Source organism: Adiantum capillus-veneris, chromosome 8 (assembly GCF_014529385.1).
Source record: "Adiantum capillus-veneris isolate H3 chromosome 8, ASM1452938v2, whole genome shotgun sequence".
Lineage (NCBI taxonomy): Eukaryota > Viridiplantae > Streptophyta > Polypodiopsida > Polypodiales > Pteridaceae > Adiantum > Adiantum capillus-veneris.
In genome coordinates, this window is record NC_140938.1 from 77,993,229 (window position 1) to 78,016,553 (window position 23,325).

General features: G+C 42.5%; 1 pseudogene; it reads right to left on the minus strand.

Moving 5' to 3' along the window:
- Positions 1 to 21,558: 21,558 nt before the first annotated feature.
- The window catches only part of LOC147452409 (uncharacterized), a 3,320-nt pseudogene continuing 1,553 nt past the window's right edge, over positions 21,559 to 23,325 (minus strand).

Genomic DNA, 23,325 nt, shown 5'->3' on the forward strand with positions numbered 1-23,325 from the left:
AGCTCTAGGAGGCTCATTACATGTATTCTTGTGGGGACAAGCACGATAGGCGTGCCCTTGCTCCCTGCACTTGAAACAACGGTTATCTTTTTGATAACACTCTAGCTCTTCAGGAGAGATTTTATTTTTGCCTTTATAAACTCCCTTCTCCTTGGCTTTGTTGTTGTGGGCGTTACCTTTGGGATACTTTTGGATGTTGTCCTTCCCCTTAGGCTCATTATGTTCCTTGTTTTCCATGGGCTTAAGATTTCTTAGCCCCTTTTTGGAAGTTTATTCATGAAGACACCATGGTAAGATGTATGACCGCAAATATGGTGCATGGCCTTTGGGAGTTAACATATTCCACCATATCCTCAGTTAAATGTGCACAAAATTTTTGGTTTTGCTCTCCAAAATCCATCTTTTTCAAGACAGTCTTTTGAAAATGCCTGGCTACATGATGTAGCTTACAGGACTCCATGAAGCCTTCATCTCCAAACGCCGCATCAAATTGTTGGATAAAGGCCAAGACTTTGTCTGTAGCATCAACACCAAAAGTGCCATCGTAGGTAAGGAAAGAGATGCTCTTTCCTCCCTCTTTGAACTTTTTGAGCTTGGACGACCTTTTCCAGGTGGCGTAGGATTTCCTATTGTAACATTTAATGGCCTAATAACTTATGTGTAGTGGAAATTAGCATGAACATAGTGGGCATTTCATTAGAATAGATTCCTAATGAGAATTACAAGAGTGCTTGGGTGGAGAGAGCAACAAAAATCATAACACCTAGTTAGATAGCATCAACAATACTTTCAAAAGAGAGAGAAATTAAGCTATTGACAACAGTTGAGGACGGGATTTGCATGGAGTCGGTCCCCCCTCCAAAAGGCTTTGTATTATGGTTTCTCCCATCAAGAGAGACATTGTACAATACAATTCTTTGTGTTCCTTCAAGACTAGCTAGTGCAATGAAGATGGAAGCTTCATGCACTAAGCAAAACACTTAACAAACACAACTTGAATTATCCCCGTTCTCATACCCAAGACCTCACACACCTTCGAAGATGGTGAGAGCTAGCAGGGTATGAGAGTAGATTGACAGGAAGAAGGAGTATCTTACGCGAAAGATGTACATCTCCTCACATAATCACTCATATTAGCATAGCTTAGCTTAGTAATTATCTTGGTAGAGGAGATGAGCATGCATTGAAGCTTGGCTCTTGGTTGGATTTGCATCCACATGCCAAGAGAGTGTTGAGGTAGGCTTCTATCTCACAAGCTTGGAGTAGGTGATGAGTTCTCCATTAAAGCTTGGGAAGAGATAGTCTTCTCTTTCTTCACACATGAGATTGTGTGAGTGTGTGTGTGTGTGTGTGATAATGCCAAGCAAAAATCAGCCCTCCCTCTCTCTTGGGTGAGCCCCCTTGCTATTTGCTCTTCCTGCAGCCTCATTAGCCCTCCCCAAGTCAAGCCAATTACAATTAAGCAGCATAAGTGATAGCCTTCTGACATGTGTCCCCCTTTCCCCTTTTGTGAGAGCTTGAGGTAATTAAATAATTAAACTAAATTCTCATTGGACCCCTTTGCCTCCTGGCCAATAGGAATCAGGCAAGCCATGGGGCTCCTGAATGCTCATTGGACCCTTTGGGAGACTGCCCAATAGTCTTCTAGGAGACTTAATTCTTATTGGTTTCTTTTATTAAATGTTTTTAAATTAATTAAACTAGATTTACTCTAGCTTAATTCTCATTGGTCCACTTCAAGGGTCATCCAATAGGAATTGGGCACACCTTGTGGGCATCTGGGCTAGGGAGCTGACATGTGTCCCTAATTCCCTTTGTGTAAAGGGGCTTGTGTGTGTGTGTGTGTGTGTGTGTGTGTGTGTGTGTGTGTGTGTGTGTGTGTGTGTGTGTGTGTGTGTGTGTGTGTGTGTGTGTGTGTGTGTGTGTGTGTGTGTGTGTGTGTGTGTGTGTGTGTGTGTGTGTGTGTGGATTTCTCTCTCATCCCCTAGAAGAAGGGCTCGCCCCCTCCCATGTAGGGATGTGCATTGACTTTGGAGAGCACACAAAGCATCCAATTCCCCCTAAGCTTTAACCCTTTGGACACAACCTTTGAATTTTGGAACCTTAGCATTTTGGAAGTCTTAATGGGCTGAACCTTAGGGTCTTTTCAGCCCATTGTTGCACATGGCTCTTTTGCAGATGGCCCCCCCTTTGGATCCCTATTTTCCCTCCTTTGGATCCCTACTGTGGCCGGTCTGCTAGCTTAACCAATATTTTAGCTTTTTCTCCCCTGGCACTTCCCCACATTAAATGATCAGTTTAATATGAGAAAATCATTTAGGAGAATTAGATATTGATTATTATGACATTACCTCTCTCTTGAAATCATAGTCGTCCTCGACTATGGTGTAGAGAAGATAAATCATATTCATGAGTCCTTTTCTTAGCGGGTAGAGGATCCCTATGTTACCCTACGACATCATTCCATAATGGATGACTAGTCCATTTGGCGCTTGAGAGCCTGAGGCTGCCGCAAGCATGTCTGCACATCAGTCCTATCAGTCTTCCGTAGTAGAGTGACAAACTCTACTTGGTGTTTGGGAGACGTCGTCTCCACAAACTTGATATAAGCATGCATACTACTTCATTTTTGTGCACAAATAAAAAAAGAGAGTCTTATAAGACAAAAACTTTGTTCATTTTTTTTTTAACATTTTGTACATTTGCTTACTCTTGGGAAGCATTGTAAGCATTGACAAGGTTTAGGTTATCCTTTAATTGTATGCCTTGCATGTTGGAATTAGGGTTGCAGAGAAACACACACAGCTTGGAGAAGACGAAGGGAGCTCAAGGCACACAATAGAGAGTGTGTTACTTAGTGTGCTATGGAAAGATAGATAGCCCTAGAGTGATGGGCGTATATACAATGCACGGGGGGAAAAACCTCCTAAAGAGGGAAAAAATGCCCCGGCGGTCCTAGTGTGTTCACACACATCACTACCACATGTATATGGTAACAAATCCCCCCTGGAGTGATGCGGTGAACGAGAGCTGGCACATGAGTAAAGGGAAGTGCCATGCCCTGAGGACAGGATCAGTCCACAAAGGGGAGTAAGCCCAAAGCTTTGCGGAAAGCTTCAAGCTTCTCACGAGACAATGCCTTTGTGAAAAGATCTGCAAGGTTGTCCTGTGTTGGCACATAAGCCAAGCTGATCTCTCCTACTGAGAGCCTCTCCCTGACATAGTGGTAATGCACCTCAATGTGCTTTGTGCGAGCATGAAAAACTGGGTTCCTCGCAACTGCCAATGCGCTCTGACTGTCAGTGTAGATAGTGTTGGCAGTGTCCTGTCCAACACCCAAGTCAGCCATAAGGCGTCTGAGTCATACACACTCAACCGTAGCTGTGAAGACTGCCCTGTACTCAGCCTCACAACTCGAAGTGGCCACAGTAGGTTGCTTCTTGCTCAACCATGATATACATGAACTGCCAAGCATGAAACAAAAACCACTTGTGGACACTCGTGTGTCAAAACAACCAGCCCAATCTGAGTCCGAAAAAGCATGTAAGTCTGGCGGCAATGATCCCCCCTTGGGATAAAACAAGCCAAGATGTAAAGTGCCACTAAGGTAGCGGAAAATCCTCTTGACAGCCTGCCAATGCTTAGACCCTGGGCTATGCATAAATCTGCTGACCTGCGAGACTGCAAACTGAATATCTGGCCTCGTGTTGCATACATAAATGAGGCAGCCAACAGCAGTTTGGTAAAGAGTGACATCAGCAGGATCGCCAGCATCATGTAGACTCAACTTCAAACCTGTTTCCATGGGAGTGGCAATAGGTTTGCAATCCTCAAGTCCAAACTTACATAGCAATGTCTCTATGTAACTTTTCTGACACAAGGCAATACCACCATCACACTGCTTAAACTGTATACCCAAGTAATGATGCAACAGCCCCAAATCTTTCATCTTGAAAGTAGCATTCAAATCAGCCTTAAATTCAGCAATATGTCTCTCATTTGGTCCAGTGATCAGCAAATCATCAACATAAAGAACCACAATGAGAAATACATCATCCTCACGCTTTACATACAATGTGCTTTCTGTTAGACTGTTACGAAAGCCTCGTTTAACCAAATGAGTGTCAGCTTTCTCATACCAAGCACGAGGAGATTGCTTCAACCCATACAAAGCCTTCTTACATTTGCACACTTTGTCCTCTTGTCCTTTTATGACAAAACCGCGAGGCTGCGTTACATAAACTTCCTCAAATATGTCACCATTCAAGAAAGCAGTAACAATGTCTGATTGATGTACATCCCAACCAAAATGCGCTGCCAATGCACATAGAAAACGCACAGTAGTCATACGACAAGTGGGAGCAAAAGTCTCTTCATAATCTATGCCTTTTTGTTGTGCATAACCCTTTGCAACAAGTCGAGCCTTATGGCGATCGATCTCACCATCCGGCTTGCGTTTCAACTTGTAAACCCACTTCGTACCAATGGCCTTTTTGCCAGGAGGCAAATCACATAAAGTCCATGTGTCATTCTCTATAAGTGCATCATATTCTGATTTCATGGCAGCAATCCAATTTTCTGAATTCTGTGCTTCATCAAAAGACAGAGGCTCCTCAACATCATGTAAACTAGACACAGCCAAAGCATAACAATCTGATGCATAAGATGCATGGCGAGAGCCTGAACGAGTACGACTAGATAAAGGTGCATCCAATTTACTGTCACGCAAAGTGTGCACCAGCCATTTTGGCATACCTCTAGCCTGCTCATTTTCAGCCCTTTCCTCATCAAGTACATCATGTACATTTGCATTAGTAATAGGCTGTTCTAAAACATTTTCAGAAACCCCATAGGCTGTACATTTGCCTCATTGGAACTTACATTCGTATTTCCACCACTGAAAAGAGGCAACAAAGTGTCATAAATGTCCTGTGAGCTTACATTACTGTCTCTAGTACATGACAGCAAGGGTTGAACAGAATCTTCCACAAACACTACATCCCGTGAAACCAGAATACGTTTTGTTTGCGGATGATACAACCTGTAACCTTTGCTTTCAGCACTATAACCAACAAAAATACATTTGACAGCCTTATCATCCAATTTTCTGCGCTGCACTTGTGGCACCAAAGCATATGCCAAACAGCCAAAAACACGCATGTGCTCAATAGAAGGTTTTCTATCATGCCATGCTTCATATGGAGTAATAGACTGCAAAGCTTTCGTAGGACACCTGTTAAGTACATAAGTGGCACACATGATGGCCTCAAGCCAAAAAGAATGCGGCAAAGCTTGACTTTTGACCATACATCGTGCCATTTCCGTTAGTGACCTATTTTTTCTCTCAGCAACACCATTTTGCTGAGGTGTATAAGGCACTGTACATTGGTGTTTTATCCCATGACTAGCCAGAAATGCATTAAATTCATGAGACATATACTCCCCCCCTCGATCGGAACGGAGGGTGCCCATAGTACATTTTGAGACATTTTCAGCCATAGCCAAAAATTGTTTGAAGCACATAAAAACTTTGGACTTCGCTTTAAGCGGAAATACCCATGCATGCCTGGAGTAATCATCAATGAAAGTCACGAAGTACAGGTAATTGCCCAAGGACGGAGTTTGCATGGGCCCACAAACATCACTATGCACAAGCTGCAACCTGCATGTGGCCCTAACTGAACCATCCTTTGGAAACTTAGAACGCTGCATTTTACCCAGAATACAGCCTTCACAAACATGTTTGATAGGTGCTTCAAGAGGCGGCAAAGAAGCAACCATATCAGATTTCTGCAAACGTAGCAAACTGGCAAAATTCAGATGACCAAAACGTGCATGCCAAAGTTTTGCATCTGAAATAGCCCTTGAATCTGCAACAGCATTTGCAAAATTTTGTCCACACTTGTCATACAAAGTGAGCTTATACAGCCCACGGCACAAAAGCCCAGATGCAACAATTTCATCACCAAAACTGAGATCATGAACTGTACATCTGTCATCCACAAATTTGACTACAAGTCCAAGTCTAGCAAGTGCGGATACAGACAAGAGATTCTTCTTGATCCCAGGTACATAAAGTGCATCAACAAGTGTGAAGGAACTGCCATTAGCAGCAGTGAGCACAATCTTTCCAACTCCCTGAACTGGATAAGAGGCGTTGTTGGCACAAGTGACTGAATTCCCATGAGGGACAGACTCGAGAGAGGTAAACAATTCACGATGTGAGGTAATGTGCTTTGTAGCACCACTGTCGAAATACCACACATGTGAATCTGCAGCAACTGACAAGCATGCATCATGGACAGCAGGATTGTAAGTGCACTCTGCGCTAAAAGCCCATTCTGCATCAACATCGGCATCACAATCTCCTTTCACAGAAGACTCAACAATGGCTGCATTTGTAGTGGAACCAGCATTTGCAGTGGAACCACCCTCTTTCTTCTTAGCCTCTTTGGCCTTCAACTTAGGACACGACTTAATCAAGTGATCATTGGCTTTACAATAATGGCAACGCATCTTCTTTTTGCCCTTATCACCAGAATTGCCAGACGAAGTGCTGCCAGCAGAAGCATTAGGAACAGAATTTTTGCCACTCGCAGCAGAACCATAAGAAGTGGCTGCATTACTGTTACCACCCTTTCTTTGAGAAGCAATAAAAGCCTGTTCAACTGCACGCTGCCTAGTCCTGTTTTTTCTAGAAAGTGACTCTTGCAACAGCAATGTGCATAATGCATCAAACTTGACAACTTCAGGATTTCCTTGGGTCATCAGTCTCCAAGTACTAGCAAAAGTCTGGTAGGAATCTGGTAAGGCATCAAGAACAGTCTGCACAAGGGAACTGTCAGAAATGAATTCACCTGCAGAAATGAGTTGCTCATTGATATCCTTGACACTAGCAAGGAAAGTGTCCATATCATCTTCCTCATGCATAATCTTCGACTCTAGCTCTTTACGCAGCAAAGCAATTTTATCCTCATTGCGGCTTGCATAAAGACCTGCTAGAATATCCCAAGCCTGTTTTGCAGATTTTGCTGAACGGATGTGAGGAATAATGGTGCGCTTCACAGACAACGCAATCAATGCATGAGCCTGCGCATCCTTAACATCCCAACGAGCTTGTTCTGCTGTAGGCAAAACAACTCTAACAGCTGCAATCCTTGCAGCAAGACCTGCAACATCCTCAATATCGCCTACATCTTCAGAACCAGGACGTACATCAATGCCCTGCACAATGTTCCAGACACCTTTTGACACAAGAACGTGTTGCATCATATAAGCCCACATAGGGTAGTTGTCCCCATCCAACCTGTCCTCAGCAGCAAACATCTTGAACACATCTGTGTTGTTGTTGTCAGCCATGGTAAATGCTGCACCTTATGTGAAAACTGCCCGAAAATAGGAGAAATAGAGCGGGAACAACTTGTGCTATATAGCACAAACCGTAGAAGACTATAAGGCACCTGTTATGCAGAAAACGGCACTGACAAAAAATCTGCACAAAATGACGAAATAACCTGTGCAGTACTGCCCGTAGTGGAAACGGAGGCCGAAATGAGCCCAAATCAAAATTCTGAGCAGACTGAGCTCTTCGAGCTCACCCAAAATATTTGTCGACCTGCGAACGCTTGCCAAAGCTCACTGAAATCGGAGAAAGTGAGCAGGCGTGTGCTGGAGCAGCTGGCGACTAAGCCCGGGAGAACGTGACCTGCTCTGATACCAATTGTTGGAATTAGGGTTGCAGAGAAACACACACAGCTTGGAGAAGACGAAGGGAGCTCAAGGCACACAATAGAGAGTGTGTTACTTAGTGTGCTATGGAAAGATAGATAGCCCTAGAGTGATGGGCGTATATACAATGCACGGGGGAAAAAACCTCCTAAAGAGGGAAAAAATGCCCCGGCGGTCCTAGTGTGTTCACACACATCACTACCACATGTATATGGTAACATTGCATCCATCTAGCATCTTCAAAAGGATAATTCTTAAACTTAATAACATATCGTCGGATAGTCTTACCGCCTCTTAGTACCTTGTCTTCATGTCGGAGAATGGACTCGGGCTGCAGCACCTCCTCTTGGTCCTCGATCTCCGATGGGTCTTCAATAGTTGGTTCTTGAGGTGGCTCTCCTTTGTAAGGCTTTAATAGGCTCACATGGAAAGCATTGTGTATGAGCCAATGATTGGGCAACTTGAGTTGATATGCCATCTCATTGATTGGCCTAAGAATCTGAAAGGGACCATAGTACCTTTTTGCTAGTTTAGCATAGTACTTTTGGTGGCCCGTAGGATTCTTGCGCGTCGTGTGCCTTAATCGAGCCTTTGGAAACTTTAACAAGACCCAATCGTTTTCTTTAAAGGCTTGGGCTCTTCTGTGCTTGTCAGCAGCAGACTTTTGCCTTTGCTGTGAGATAGAGATAGCATCCTTAATCTTTTGAAAAGATTCTTGTAGGTCTCGGCTATACTCATCTGCAGCGAAGATCTTCCCATGTACCTTAAGTAGAAACGGACTTTTTTATCTTCCCTCAATTACCTCGAAATGTGCTTTTCCCGTGGAAGTATGTACAGTGTTATTGTAAGAATACTCCACTAAGGGTAAGTACTTCTCCCATTGGGATCTTTGATCTACTTCCGTTACATAGGCTTTTAGTAGATCGAGAATTGTTAGGTTAGCTATTTCACTTTGGCCATCCGTTTGTGGATGATAGGCCGAAGAGAATTTTAGCCTTGTACCTAAATTCTCAAAGAGACCCTTCCAGAAATTACTGGTCATTCTAGGATCTCTATCCGACACTATGGACATTGGCAAGCCATGGTACTTGAAAATTTGTGAAATGAAGAGGGTTGCCATTTCATGGGCTTTGATAGTCTTTTTGACAGGTATAAAATGAGCTTGTTTACTGAACTTGTCTACTATCGTCCATATTCCCGTATTCCCATGGATAGACTTAGGCAATCCAAAGATAAAATCCATGGATATGCTCTCCCATGGTGAATTAGGGATTGGCAAGGGTTGAAGCAATCCAAGTTGCTTCCCTCTATCAAATTTTGTCTTTTGGCATACCACACATTTGGAAACATACTCTTGTATGTTCACTTTCATGGTAGGCCAATAGAAATATGTTTCTATTCCCTTTAAGGTAGACTGAATGCCTCTATGCCCTGCATAAGGTGGAGCATGAGATTCATACATTACTTTCTCACGTAGTGAGTTAGTAACGCATAGTCTATTGCCATAAAAAAGATAACCATCTTGTAAAGTGAATGGTTCTTCTTTCTTCCCTAATGCCAGGGCTGAAATCACATCTCTAAAGTCGGGATCAATAGCGTACTCATCTATCATTGAAGATAGATCATTGTGAGTTGCTATGGAAACCGCATTCACTCTCGGCCGTCTTGAGAGTGCATTGGCTACTTAATTGTGCTCGCCAGCAATGTGAGCAATATGAAAATGAAATTGCGAACGAAAATTTGCCCACCTCATTTGTTTGTCGGAGAGCTTGGTCTGTTTCATGAAGTACTTAAGACTTTGGTGATCCGTTCGCAGAATGAAAGGAGTCCCCAATAAATAGTGCTTCCATGAGTCTAAGGCATGTAGAACTGCAAGGAGTTCCTTTTCGTATATGCCTAGAGCTTGCTCAACAGGGTCGAGCCTTCGACTCTCATAGCCTATGGCGTGCCCTTCTTGGAGCAAAACAGCTCCAAGGCAATCACCACAAGTATCACATTGGACCTCAAATGGTTTTGAGAGATCCGGTAGTGTAAGCACAGGTTGAGAGATAAGCTTTTCGAAAGCATTGTTCTCCTCAGCAGACCATGTATACCTAACGCTTTTCTTTGTTAGGTCATGTAATGGTCCCGCAATTTGTGAGAACTTTTCTATGAAGCATCTATAGTATGCACACATACCTATAAAGCTTCTTAGTTCATGAAGATTCCTTGGTTTAGGCCATCCTTTTATTACCTCTAACTTAGATGGATCCATTTGGATGCCATCTTGAGAGATAATGTGACCTAAATACTGAATCTCTTGCAAGAAAAATTCACTTTTCTTTCGATTAACATAAAGTTTATTCTCTCTTAAAACTTGAAATATTACCTGGAGATGTTGCTTGTGTTCCTCCAATGAATTAGAGTAGATGATAATATCATCAAAGAACACTCCAATGAAGGTTCGATGAGGCCTGAACAGCTTCTCCATCAAGCGGTTGAATGTGGCTGGTGCATTAGTTAGGCCAAAAGGCATGACAATGTATTCATAAAGACCAAATGTAGTACGAAATGCGGTCTTTACAATGTCTTGATCAACTATCCTTATTTGATGATAGCCACTTTTTAGGTCAATCCTACTGAAGTAGGTCGATCCTTGTAGCTTATCAAATAGGTCTTCTACCCATGGAACGGGAAACCTATTCTTGATAGTGATCCTATTTAGTGCTCTATAGTCGACACACATACGATATGTCCCATCTTTCTTTTGCACTAATAGCACAAGTGAGCAAAATGGAGATGAGCTAGGCCTAACCATGCCCTTCTCAACTAACTCATGCACTTGCCGCATAATCTCCTCTTGTTGAGCTTGAGAAACTCTATAAGGAGGTTTGTTAGGCGGTGAACTTCCTGGAAGAAGTTCAATTGCATGGTCATCATTACCTTGTTTAGGAGGTAGCTCACAAGGGATGTCGTCAATAAAAACATCATTAAACCCCTTGAGAAAATTGGATAACTCTAATTCCTTTTGGTTGCTTTTATTTTCTTTTGCTAAAGCATTAGGTTCATTTTTAGAATCTTTAACAAAAATCATGTACACGGAAATAGAGCTCTTTATCGACTTGTTGAAAGCTGGTGTATGTACAATGGGGATGGTGTTACCCATTTCCTTAGCATCTATATACATGTCTTTTTCCCTAAACTTAAAGGAGATTCTCCTTTCAGGAAATTTAACATCGGCAGCAAGGCGGTCAAACCATGGTGCCCCTAGGATTACATCCTCATGCTTGAGAGGAGAGATAAAGAATTCCTCTTTGTCCACATAGCCTTGGACATGAAGCCTCAAATTCCCAATTAAGGGAGTGATTGAAGCTTCTTGCCCCTTGAAGGCACTGTCTGCGGGTAGGATATCTCCCATCTCGTAGGATTGTATGCCTAGCTTGGTGGCCAGCTCTATAGATATAAAATTGTGAGTAGAACCAGGGTCAAAGAGAATAAAGGCATCATGTTCTTACCTTTCCCCAAGCATGGCATAGAGGAGATCCTTTGTGAGTTGTTTGGTGAGTCTCCTCCTCTTGGATTTCAACCAAGGAAGCTCTAGGAGGATCTTGGTGGTTGTTCTTTTGGGGACAAGCGCGGTACGCATGCCCTTGTTCGCCGCACTTGAAACACCGGTTATCCTCGCGATAACGCTCAAGCTCTTCAGTAGAGAGTTTGTTCTTACCTTTGTAAACTCCCTTCTCTTTAGCTTTGTTGGAGTTGCCCTTAGGAGACTTTTGGACATTGTCCTTCCCCTTAGGCTCATTGGAACCCTTGTTTTCCGGGGGCTTATTATTTCTTTTAACCCCCGTTTGGAAATTGATTCTAGAGGCCACCATAGTATGGTGTATTACCACCGATATGGTACGTGGCCTTTGGGAGTTGACATACTCCGCCATTTCTTCGGTTAAGCCCGCACAAAACTGTTGCTTTTGCTCTCCAAAATCCAAGTTTTTGAAGACAGTGGCTTTGAGTTGTAAGTCCCAAAACTTGTCTACATATTTGTGGATGGATTCATTGGGAGAGAGCTTTAATCTTCGCCATTCGGTGAGTACTTTGTCTTTGGCATCGGTGGCCAAAAACTGCTTCATAATGGAAGCTCTTAAAGCCTTCCATGTTCGTGGAGCTTCACCGTTGGCTCGTAGGCTACACCACCATTGTCTGGCGGACTTTTGAAAGTGCATAGCTACGTGGTGTAGCTTAGAGGACTCCGTGAAGCCCTCATCTCCAAACGCCACATCGAATTGATGGATAAAGGCCAAGACTTTGTCCATAGCACCAAAGGTACCATCATAGGTAAGGAAAGAGATGCTCTTCCCTCCCTCTTTGAATTTCTTTAGCCTCGACGACCTCTTCCATGCGGCATAGGATTTCCTATGGCCTCTTCTTTTTGATGGTTCAAAGGTTGCACCATCACTTTCTTCAGAAGGTGAAGAATTTGAAGAAGGTGGAGAAGAGGGTGACCTCTTTCTAGCCTTTTTCTTGTCTTGATCTTTGTCGTCTTCACCATAGCTTTCATAAGAGGAAGAGGATGAAGAAGATGGAGAAGAGGGTGTCCTCTTTCTCGCCTTTTTCTTCTCTTGCTTTTTATCATCCCTCTTTGAATTGTGGTGAGGAGAAGAATATGATGGTCTTCTCCGCTTTGGTGGTGATGGAGAGCGTTTAGCCCGCCGTCTTCGTGGAGCCATCTCCGCCGAGGTGGCGGGAGACTCGCTTCTTTCTCGTTCCTTCGGTGGAGGCTCTTGAGTTCTCCTTTGGGAAGGAGATGCATCATCAAGAAGTAAATTCTTGAGCCCTTCGTGTGGATTATCTTATTCTTCCCGAATCGGAGAGAGACCTCTTTTGGTAGTCTCACAAGGAGGCTTCCTAGGTGTTCTCTCGTCATGGTGATGAGCTTGGAGAATCCCGTGAGCACGGAGCTGCCATTGCACTTCACTTTGGAGAGATGGATTGCCCATGGCTTGTTGAAGCCTAGAAACAAGATAGTTAACAAGCATTGAAGCATCATTAGCAGCTTGCTCATGAGCAAAATCAAAGTTATCAACATTAATTTCACTCTCTTTACTATTGTCACCCATTCTAACAACTTTTAGGTGTAAACTTTTTAGGTGTACTTTGGCACTTCAAGCCCTAGTTTCTACTCCTCTTTACCCCTTTAGAAAAAGCACTCAAGCTACTGTACCCGCGACTCGAATACCATTAATTGCAACGAATACAAGAGAGGGTCCTTCAACACCAAAACAGCACCGGCTCCTGTCAAGCTTCTAATAGCTCAATAGTGGTTAAGCCGTAGGCAAGCCCCGTAGGACTCCACTATTAAGACCATAGCTCTCGACGGTGATGCTCCCTTAACTGCACAAAGGCAGGCGCACTGCAAGGCTGAAAAATCCCTATTCTACTTACTCACAGGCAATTAATAATACCAACCATTTGTAGCTAGCTTGAGAACCTCCCTTCTTGAGACGGAAAATAGAAACCTTGTGCTCTGATACCAATGTAACATTTAATGGCCTAATAACTTATGTGTAGCGGAAATTAGCATGAACATAGTAGGCATTTCATTAGAATAGATTCCTAATGAGAATTACAAGTGTGCTTGGGTGGAGAGAGCAACAAAAAGCATAACACCTAGTTAGATAGCATCAACAATACTTTCAAAAGAGAGAGAAATTAAGCTATTGACAACAGTTGAGGACCGGATTTGCATGGAGCCGGTCCCCCCTCCAAAAGGCTTTGTATTATGGTTTCTCCCATCAAGAGAGACATTGTACAATACAATTCCTTGTGTTCCTTCAAGACTAGCTAGTGCAATGAAGATGGAAGCTTCATGCACTAAGCAAAACACTTAACAAACACAACTTGAATTATCTTCGTTCTCAGACCCAAGACCTCACACACCTTCGAAGATGGTGAGAGCTAGTAGGATATGAGAGTAGATTGAGAGGAAGAAGGAGTATCTTACGAGACAGATGTACATCTCCTCACATAATCACTCATATTAGCATAGCTTAGCTTAGTAATTAGCTTGGTAGAGGAGATGAGCATGCATTGAAGCTTGGCTCTTGGTTGGATTTGCATCCACATGCCAAGAGAGTGTTGAGGTAGGCTTCTATCTCACAAGCTTGGAGTAGGTGATGAGTTCTCCATTAAAGCTTGGGAAGAGATAGTCTTCTCTTTCTTCACACATGAGATTGTGTGAGTGTGTGTGTGTGTGATAATGCCAAGCAAAAATCAGCCCCCCCTCTCTCTTGGGCGAGCCCCCTTGCTATTTGCTCTTCCTGCAGCCTCATTGGCCCTCCCCAAGTCAAGCCAATTACAATTAAGCAACATAAGTGATAGCCTTCTGACATGTGTCCCCGTTTCTCCTTTTGTGAGAGCTTGAGGTAATTAAATAATTAAACTAAATTCTCATTGGACCCCTTTGCCTCCTGGCCAATAGGAATCAGGCAAGCCATGGGGCTCCTGAATGCTCATTGGACCCTTTGGGAGACTGCCCAATAGTCTTCTAGGAGACTTAATTCTTATTGGTTTCTTTTATTAAATGTTTTTAAATTAATTAAACTAGATTTACTCTAGCTTAATTCTCATTGGTCCGCTTCAAGGGTCATCCAATAGGAATTGGGCACACCTTGTGGGCATCTGGGCTAGGGAGCTGACATGTGTCCCTAATTCCCTTTGTGTAAAGGGGCTTGTGTGTGTGTGTGTGTGTGTGTGTGTGTGTGTGTGTGTGTGTGTGTGTGTGTGTGTGTGTGTGTGTGTGTGTGTGTGTGTGTGTGTGTGTGTGTGTGTGTGTGGATTTCTCTCTCATCCCCTAGAAGAAGGGCTCGCCCCCTCCCATGTAGGGATGTGCATTGACTTTGGAGAGCACACAAAGCATCCAATTCCCCCTAAGCTTTAACCCTTTGGACAGTACAACCTTTGAATTTTGGAACCTTAGCATTTTGGAAGTCTTAATGGGCTGAACCTTAGGGTCTTTTTAGCCCATTGTTGCACATGGCTCTTTTGCAGATGGCCCCCCCTTTGGATCCCTATTTTTTCTCCTTTGGATCCCTACTGTGGCCGGTCTGCTAGCTTAACCAATATTTTAGCTTTTTCTCCCCTGGCACTTCCCCACATTAAATGATCAGTTTAATATAAGAAAATCATTTAGGAGAATTCGATATTGATTATTATGACACCTATGGCTTTTTCTTTTGGGTGGTTTGAGAGCTGCACCGTCACTTTCTTTAGAAGAGGAAGAATATGAGGAGGATGGAGAAGAGGGTGACCTCTTTCTCGCGTTTTTCTTCCCTTGTTCCTCCTTGTCTGTGCCATCACTTCTTCACAAGAGGAAGAGGATGAAGAAGATGGAGAAGAGGGTGACCTCTTTCTTGCCTTTTTCTTCTCTTGTTTTCTCTCTCCCCTCTTTGAATTATGGTAAAGAGAAGTATGTGATGGTCTTCTCCATTTAGGGGGTGTTGAAGAGCGTTTTGCCCACGTCTTTGTGGAGCCACCTCCACCGAGGTGGCAGGAGATTCACTTCTTTCTCGTTCTTTTGGTGGGGGCTCTACTGTTGAAACTTGGGTTCTCCTTTGGGAGGGAGATGCCTCACCGAGTAGTAAATTTTTGATCCCTTCTTACAGATCCTCCTCTTCTTCCCTTATCGGAGAGAGTCCTCTTTTGGAAGTCTCACCAGCAACCTTCCTAGGTACTCTCTCTTCTTGGTGAGGAGTTTGGAGAATACCATGAGTGCGCAATTGCTATAGCACTTCACCTTGGAGGGATGGATTTTCCATTGCTTGTTGAAGCCTAAAAATAAGATAGTTTACAAGCATAAATGTATCATTAGTTGCTCTTTCATTAGCAAAATCAAAGCTATCAATATTCATTTCAATCTCTTTTCCCTCATCAGCCATTCTAGCAAATTCTAGGTGTAAATTTTTACTTGTACTTTGGCACTTCAAGCCCTAGTTGCTACTCCTCTTTACCTCAAAAATAAGCACTCAAGCATCTATACCCATGGCTCGAATATTATTAATTGCAAGGAATAGAAGAGAGGGTTCAACAGATCCAAGACAACATCAGTTCTTGTAAAGCTTCTAATAGCTCAATAATTGTTAAGCCATAGGCAAGCCCGGTAGGACTCCATTATTAAGACCATAGGCAAGCCCGGTAGGACTCCATTATTAAGACCATAGCTCTCAACGGTATTCCCGTTAACTGCATAAAGCACGCATGCTTCAAGGATGATAAATCCCTATTCTACTTACTCTTTTGCAATTAATAACACCAACCATTTGTAGCAAGCTTGACGGCCTCTCTTCTTGAGCAAGAAAAGAGACACCAATAGCTCTGACCAATGTAACGTTAAATGCACTAATAGCTTGTGTGTAGCGGAAATTGATAACATAGTGAGCATTTTATTAAGAACAAGTTCCTAATGAGCATAGAGAGAGTACTTAATTTGCAAAAGCAACATAGAAATTTGCACCTAGCTAATTTGGCATTGACAATACTTGGAAAGAGAGAGAAATAGAACAATTGACAATAGTTGAGGACCATATTTACATGGAGCGGGTCCCCCCTCCATAAAGGCATTGTATTATAGCTTTTCCCATCATGATCAAAGGAGACTTTTGTACAATACGATATTTGTGTTCCTTGACAAAACTAGTTGGTGCAATGAAGATGGAAGCTTCATGCACCAAATTATGCAAAAAAACACACCTAATGTCCCTAGCCTCAACCCCAAGACCTCACACACCTTCAAAAATGGAGAGCTAGCAGGCAATGAGGATGATTGAGAAGAGAAGATGTATCTTACGAGAAAGAAGTATTCTCCTCACATAATCACTCTAATTTGCATAGCTTAGCTTAGTAAATAGCATGGTAGAGGAGATGAGCATGCCATTGAAGCTTGGCTCTTGGTTGGATTTGCATTTCATAGCCAAGAGTTGTTGGTGTAGGCCTTTACTTCTCGATGCTTGGAGAAGGAGATGGAGTTCTTCTTGCACACATGATGTGTGTGTGTGTGTGTGTGTGTGTGTGTGTGTGTGTGTGTGTGTGTGTGTGTGTGTGTGTGTGTGTGTGTGTGTGTGTGTGTGTGTGTGTGTGTGTGTGGTAGCAATATGTTAGACTAAACTAAAGCTCTCTCTCTCTTCTTGGTAGACCCCTCTTGCAAATTACTCATGATGGCCTCTCATTGGCTCCTGCAAAGCTGAATCCTAACAGAGACCAGTCTGGCAGCCTTACCAATATTCTAGCATTTACTCCCCTAGTACTTCCCCATATTAAATTATCATTTTAACATGAGAAAATCATTTGGGAGATTTAGATATTAGTTTTTGTGACATAACAACTTTTCTAGATAATACCACAGATACTTACTAATCGTAGACTTTAGATAAAAATATTTACAAGCTCAAATTGAGTGCAAAGTTAAATCTATTGGTGTTTTTTATTCTCTTCCTCCCAGATTTGTAGAAGATGCTCCTCCACTGCAAGCTTCTAGCTCTCTCGGTGTTGCATTGTGTTTTAATTCAACACCGCGAAGTGTGTCACATAACTTGGTCATGCCCTTGCCCATGGTGTGATTCACAAATCCTAAGAGAGACCACTTTGTTTGCTTTGCCTTGCTACCACTCACTCCCTCCAACTCTGTGATGTACATGGAGCTTACAGGATTTTGTGATGTATTGACACTCACCCTAGCATTCGTCTCCACATCCTTATCAAGCTCATTCAATGTTTCTTCATTTGCCTTTGCATGCCCATCGCTATCCAAGCCCCCCCCCCCCCCCCCCCCCTCCCCCCCAAACCAGTGCATCTGGGGGGCCTTGCACATCACATCTACAATATCAAAGAAGGACCATTTGATTGGACTTGTGCTGGGGTGGAAAACAATTTCAACTTCTCCTTTTTGTACATATATTTGAGAGTATCAATTCAAATTTTTGTGTTCTCTGTGTTGTAAGTGGTACATCCATCTCAACATTGAAATTCATAACCACGGCGTCCTAGTCCTTGAAGCAAAAGTTGCCCTTGTTGATGTAATTCCATTGCTCAATGTATATTCATGCAGTGGTAGTGTCATCATCCCATGTGATTAACACTTGCATAGTCAACTTGTTTTCCTTTTGAGCCACATTGCCAATTGGCTGGTCATGGCCATTACTTCTTGGCTACTCAATATGAGTAACACTTGGTTGTTATATCCCTGTTTTGATGTCCAAATCTTGTGAATTGATTGCAATTTTCAAACCCTTAATAGGTTGTGGAGGAGGAGGAGTTGTGGTTCCTGCATCAGAAATAATGTCAACAGTGTGGGAAAGACCAAATGTATTCACTAGGTTAACCTCTTGAGACAATGGGACAAACTCCACTTGGTTGTTTTATCCCTATTTTTATGTCCACATCTTGTGAATTGCCTTAAAAATCTTAGTAGGTTGTAGAGGAGGAGGAATTGTGGTTCCTCCATCAAAAATAATGCTCATGGCGTGGGGAAGACAAAATGTCTTCACTAGGTTAACCTCTTGAGACAAAGGGACAAACTCCTCACAGTATTGCCCGATGGAGAGCACTTGTTAACTGAAATGGGCCATGGGGAAAGCATGGGCAATGTCCCATACATAGGAACAATCATGGCAATGGTTCCTTCACTAGGAGGAGCATGATGCCAATCTAGCAATAAGTATTTGCATAGCATACTATGGAAAGAAGTGCTAAGCAAGCAAGCACATCATGGACGAGTGTGTTGACTAAATGCAACAAATGAAAATAGAGTTTTGCAAAAACACTAGTGAGAGGTTGGGAAATCAATTTATCATTTACATGATACAATTCTTGATGAGGCATTCACAAACCATGTAAAGCATTCGGGATGGAGTTTTCTCGCATAGGGGGGACACACGCTTGCATGAGCACTCGTGACTGGTAACATTTACAATACGACCAAATTACACATCGATACCTTATAATACTAGTGTACATCATAGCAATCTGTTGCAAATAATAATACTAGTATATAGCACAAAAAATGGCCTTAGTACTAGTGTACATCGCAGTTATATGTTGCAAGCAAAAGTAGTAAACAACTTTTGTACAGCATGCTTAGCAAAAACTTTAAAAACAAAATCATTACAAGCAATACCATAATGTATTTATGCTACTATTTGTTTTTGCATAGCATGAATAGCAAAAAGTTGAAAAAACCCATAGTCTATTTTTCTGCAACCGTGAACCATAAACAGTATAGACAACCTTATTTTGAAGAAAAACTTAAACTCTACCAACCATATTAGAGCAACAAAAACTCAATGAGTACCTTACTGATGTTTTGAATGGAATCGTTGTTGAGGGTCATCAAAAAGTGCTCCAGTAATTATGAGGTGTGTGAGATAGCGCTGCAATTGAAGGTCAGCAAGAAGAGGTGCGGATGCAGTCTTGAGGTGTCATTAGGGGACATGCATGATGAGTTGCATAGTATGCAAAACCAATAGATGCAGAGCAGTCAGCAATGGAGCACTAGGTGTTGGCCTGCAAAGTTGAGAATAAGTGAGTAAAGGGGCATTCCAAGCAATCAATGGGCCAATGTTTATAGCCAGCTGCTGCTACAGGCATTTGATGGAGAGACCGGTTCAGTGGAAAACCTGACCTACATTTTTGAGAGGATGGCTAAGAAACAGCGTAGCTATAGCTGGCTATGGAGGACTAGGGTTGGTAAAGTGGTGACAGCTTCAAGCAAGGGAGTGGACGGGCATAGCTCCAATAGTCTACACACAACTGCAGAATGTCATGTCGCTTGGGATACTATTGTCAATGTGCAAGCTTGCCCTCCATTGCAGCAGGGCGAAGACGACAGTTATGTATAGTTTGCAGGTGGTGAAGCAGGCTTCTAGTAGGCCTTGTGCACGTAGGAGGAGCACATGCAGAAATTACTAAAGATAGCATGCCACCACTTAAGCACCATTACAAAGAGCTAGGGGAGGGGAATGACTTTTCGTTGATAGCGGCAAGAGCACGTTGGACAGGCGATTTTCTATAGTCCAAAAAAGTGGTGGAGCACCATGGAATCTCCACTAGCCAGGGTGCTCTTCTTGGTGAGTGCATTGTAACTCCCCTTAGAAAATTGTCCATCAAAAAGCGATGAAGGAGAAATTCTATGCGTTTGCTGGGCTATGGACGCGGGCAAGGGGGGGGCGCATCTTACTCATGCCATGTGAGCAGGCCGCTTGTTATTTAGGCCCCGTCACATTGGGCCGCCTGCCCAGTTCGGATTTGCAGGGTGGAAATGAGATGATTTTGTCTTCTCTTTTTTTTTTTTTTGAAACGACTATGTACATGATTGTTACCTTAGTTGGAGCTCGAATATGATGAGCTCTCCTCTGAACCATCCTTAGCATTGATTTCACCAGCATATGGCTGTGAAAGACGACATTGGTAGGCCTTCAATCGCCAACCATTTACCGGGGTCTGATGTACCTTACCATCTAGGTCACTTAGTTGGTAACTACCATTTGAGAACCTCTGTATCACTACAAAAGGGCCTTCCCACTTAAGCAAGAACTTACCATCCTTCCTGCGATCAAAGCGATTGTCGTACCTGAGCACTAAAGAACCTTCCTTGATACCTTTCTTGACAAGGTTGCGATTGAACTTCTTTCGTTTCTTCTCTGCCTGAGCTGCATAGTACTTCACTGCTGAATCTCGATCTAGCCCTAACCTCTCCAAATCGATGATTCTTCCTTCCACCTGCTTCTCTTGACTATCCTCTTGATGTGCTTTTAGAACTCGGAGGCTCGCTAGCTCCACTTCTATAGGCAATAGTGCCTCTTGCCCGTAAACCAAGTGAAAAGGTGTATACCCCAAGGATGTTTTAAAGGATGTTCTGTAGGCCCAAAGTGCTGCATCTAGGTGTTTGTCCCATGCTTTAGGATGTAAATGCACTTGCTTAGTGATGATTTTACATATAAGACCATTTACCTTTTCCACAAGACCATTGCACTGAGGGTCACAATGGGACATGAGCTAAAAGATGGCCTCCAAAAGCAACCAATACCCGTAGCCTAGATGGTGGTCTGGCCGCTTCTCACGCTGACGATTAGAGATCAACGCCTATCGCGTGCACTCCCGCGCTACCTTTAGACAGTTGGCCACCACTTTTGAAAGTTTCCCAAGCTTGTGAGGCCGGCCATCTAACAAAACGTCTAGCCCCAAAGCACCTTTTGCAGACGAATGAGGGGGCGCCACATCCGCTTGACGAAGCTTTGGGTGCCCCAGTGTGACAAGGGCCTTAGCTCAGACAAAATGAGACACGGTACGGGACGAAGGCAAAAAGCGGTCTCCTTTCACAAAGCCCATTGAAAAGCAGACACGGTGTGTCTCACAAATGAACTAGCGAGATCCTACCGAAGGGGTCAACCCCCTCGCCTGCGAGTCTCTCAAGGTCGCCTGTGACGAGCAGCCTAAGCTCTCAGGCTCTCAGCGGCTTAAGAATACCTGAAACCATTTTATTTGAGACAATTTTAGCACGATGACCAGAATTGTCGAGAAATGGCAGCAGGACTCCTTCTTCGCAGCAGAGGCGCAGCTGCAGGACTCTGCAGACAAGCTATGCTCCGCTTACCGAGCTTGGATGCAAGCAAAGACACTCCCTCCACCACAAGAGTACTACGCCTATAGCTCGCAGAATGTCGGCCCTAGTGATGTTCTCCAATTCTGAAGACGCCAATTGACAACAGCTATTGGCATCGCCATTGGACAACTCGTAGAATTTGAGGAAGTGGTTTTTGAGCTGCGCCAAATGGCTAACGTTGACGGCGCCGGCCATCATCCTCAAGATGACGTTTTCAAGCGACGCACAGGATTCATATCTGTCAGTCGCAACCACACAAGGAGCTTTTGACATGTTACCATATAGAAATTAGTTTTGGGTTCCATGTACTTCCTAGATCTAAGTAGAAAGTAAGGAGCTTTTTGCTAGATTGAACTAGAAAATTCATAAGTTTCTATATGATAGGTCTATAATTGCTGGATGGAACTAGCAACTTTCAAGTAGCTCTAGATTTCCTATATAGTACTCAGTGGAGTTGCTACATGGAAGTAGTAAATCCTTGGTCCAATGCAATTACTATATAGCAACTATGTGTAATTGCTAGTTGGAAGTAGTAAATCCCAATTCCACACAATTTCTATATAGTAACTATGTTGACTTGCTAGTTAGAAGTAGCAAATCCTAAATTCAATGCAATTACTATATAGTAATTATGTAGTCACTAGTTACAAGTAACAAATTCTAGGTCCAACCCACTTACTAAGCATGCCTTTCCACATCGCAATATAGTGATTATTTTATACTAAGTACTAATCATATTACGTATTCTTTTAATATATGTATGTACTATGTTACTTATACTAAGTTTTATTAAGTTATTTTGTGATGTTTTTATTTTTTCTCGTAATTCATTTTTGCAAAGAAGCATTAGACTGCATTGTAACTCTCATATTCCATGACCTTGAAAAAATCAATACCTACGTTTGGGCACTTGTCTATATCATTTTCTCATATCTTAGAGTTGTTTTTGTTTTTTTAGAAGGTATATTGTATGGTGAGATTTTCCCAAGGAAAGTTGTGCAAGACCTATTTACTGTGTCTACTTTCAAAGGAGAGATTGTGGCTCCATCTCTTACTTTTTTATGGTCTGATTATGAAAATACTTATTAGTGTAGCTTAGATCGAGGCGATACAAGTACTGCAAATGGTGCTACACTCTTTGAAACTCATTGCATATATATCTAGTTCAACGGGAGAATGTATTCCCTACTAAAAGAGGCAATAGATTAAAAAATTTAAATGTCAAATGTCCATATTAAGGCTTATAAATTCCATCTCTACTTGATGCTTGTTGAAGTTTTGAGATATTGTGTTAATTTTGGCATTAGGTCTCCCCAATCTCGAAAAAATATAAATCCTTTCAAAAAATTTTAAGTGCCTAAGTGTAGGGTAAGTTTAGGAAACGAAAAGACACACGAAGGTGGAGAGTCAAAAGTCTTTTTTTGTCCATATAACGTGGTGGTCTACTTTACATGGTACATTTGTGTTTCTCTTCTCCTTTACTTTTTCCTTAATTAGCATTTTCTTTTCCTTAAATTAAGTGTCTTTGCACTATGTACTTGCAATATGTAGGTAGTGAAAAAAAAAATTTAAAGCTATTAGAAATACCTTATATTTTGTGTGTGTGTGGCATATAATACACACAAAAAAAGATTGAAAATAAGATGAGGGGAACAAATTGACACTTTGGACTTCATGATGAAATCTAAAATAAAACACACTAGCTCAAACATGGAAAATTTTCAAACACAGGACATAGCTAAATGATTAGAGCACCAAAACAAAAACTTAGATACATTGAAAGAGATTAGAGGAAGGCTGGAAGTAATGCATATGCAAAGTGATGGAGAGACCCATTTTCAAGGGAAAAAATCAAACAATATGCATGATGGGGAATAGCTTTAGAAGTTCCTTGCAACCCGAGAGAGAGAGAGAGAGAGAGAGAGAGAAAGAGAGAGAGATGGAGTATGCATGATAAAATAGCTTTC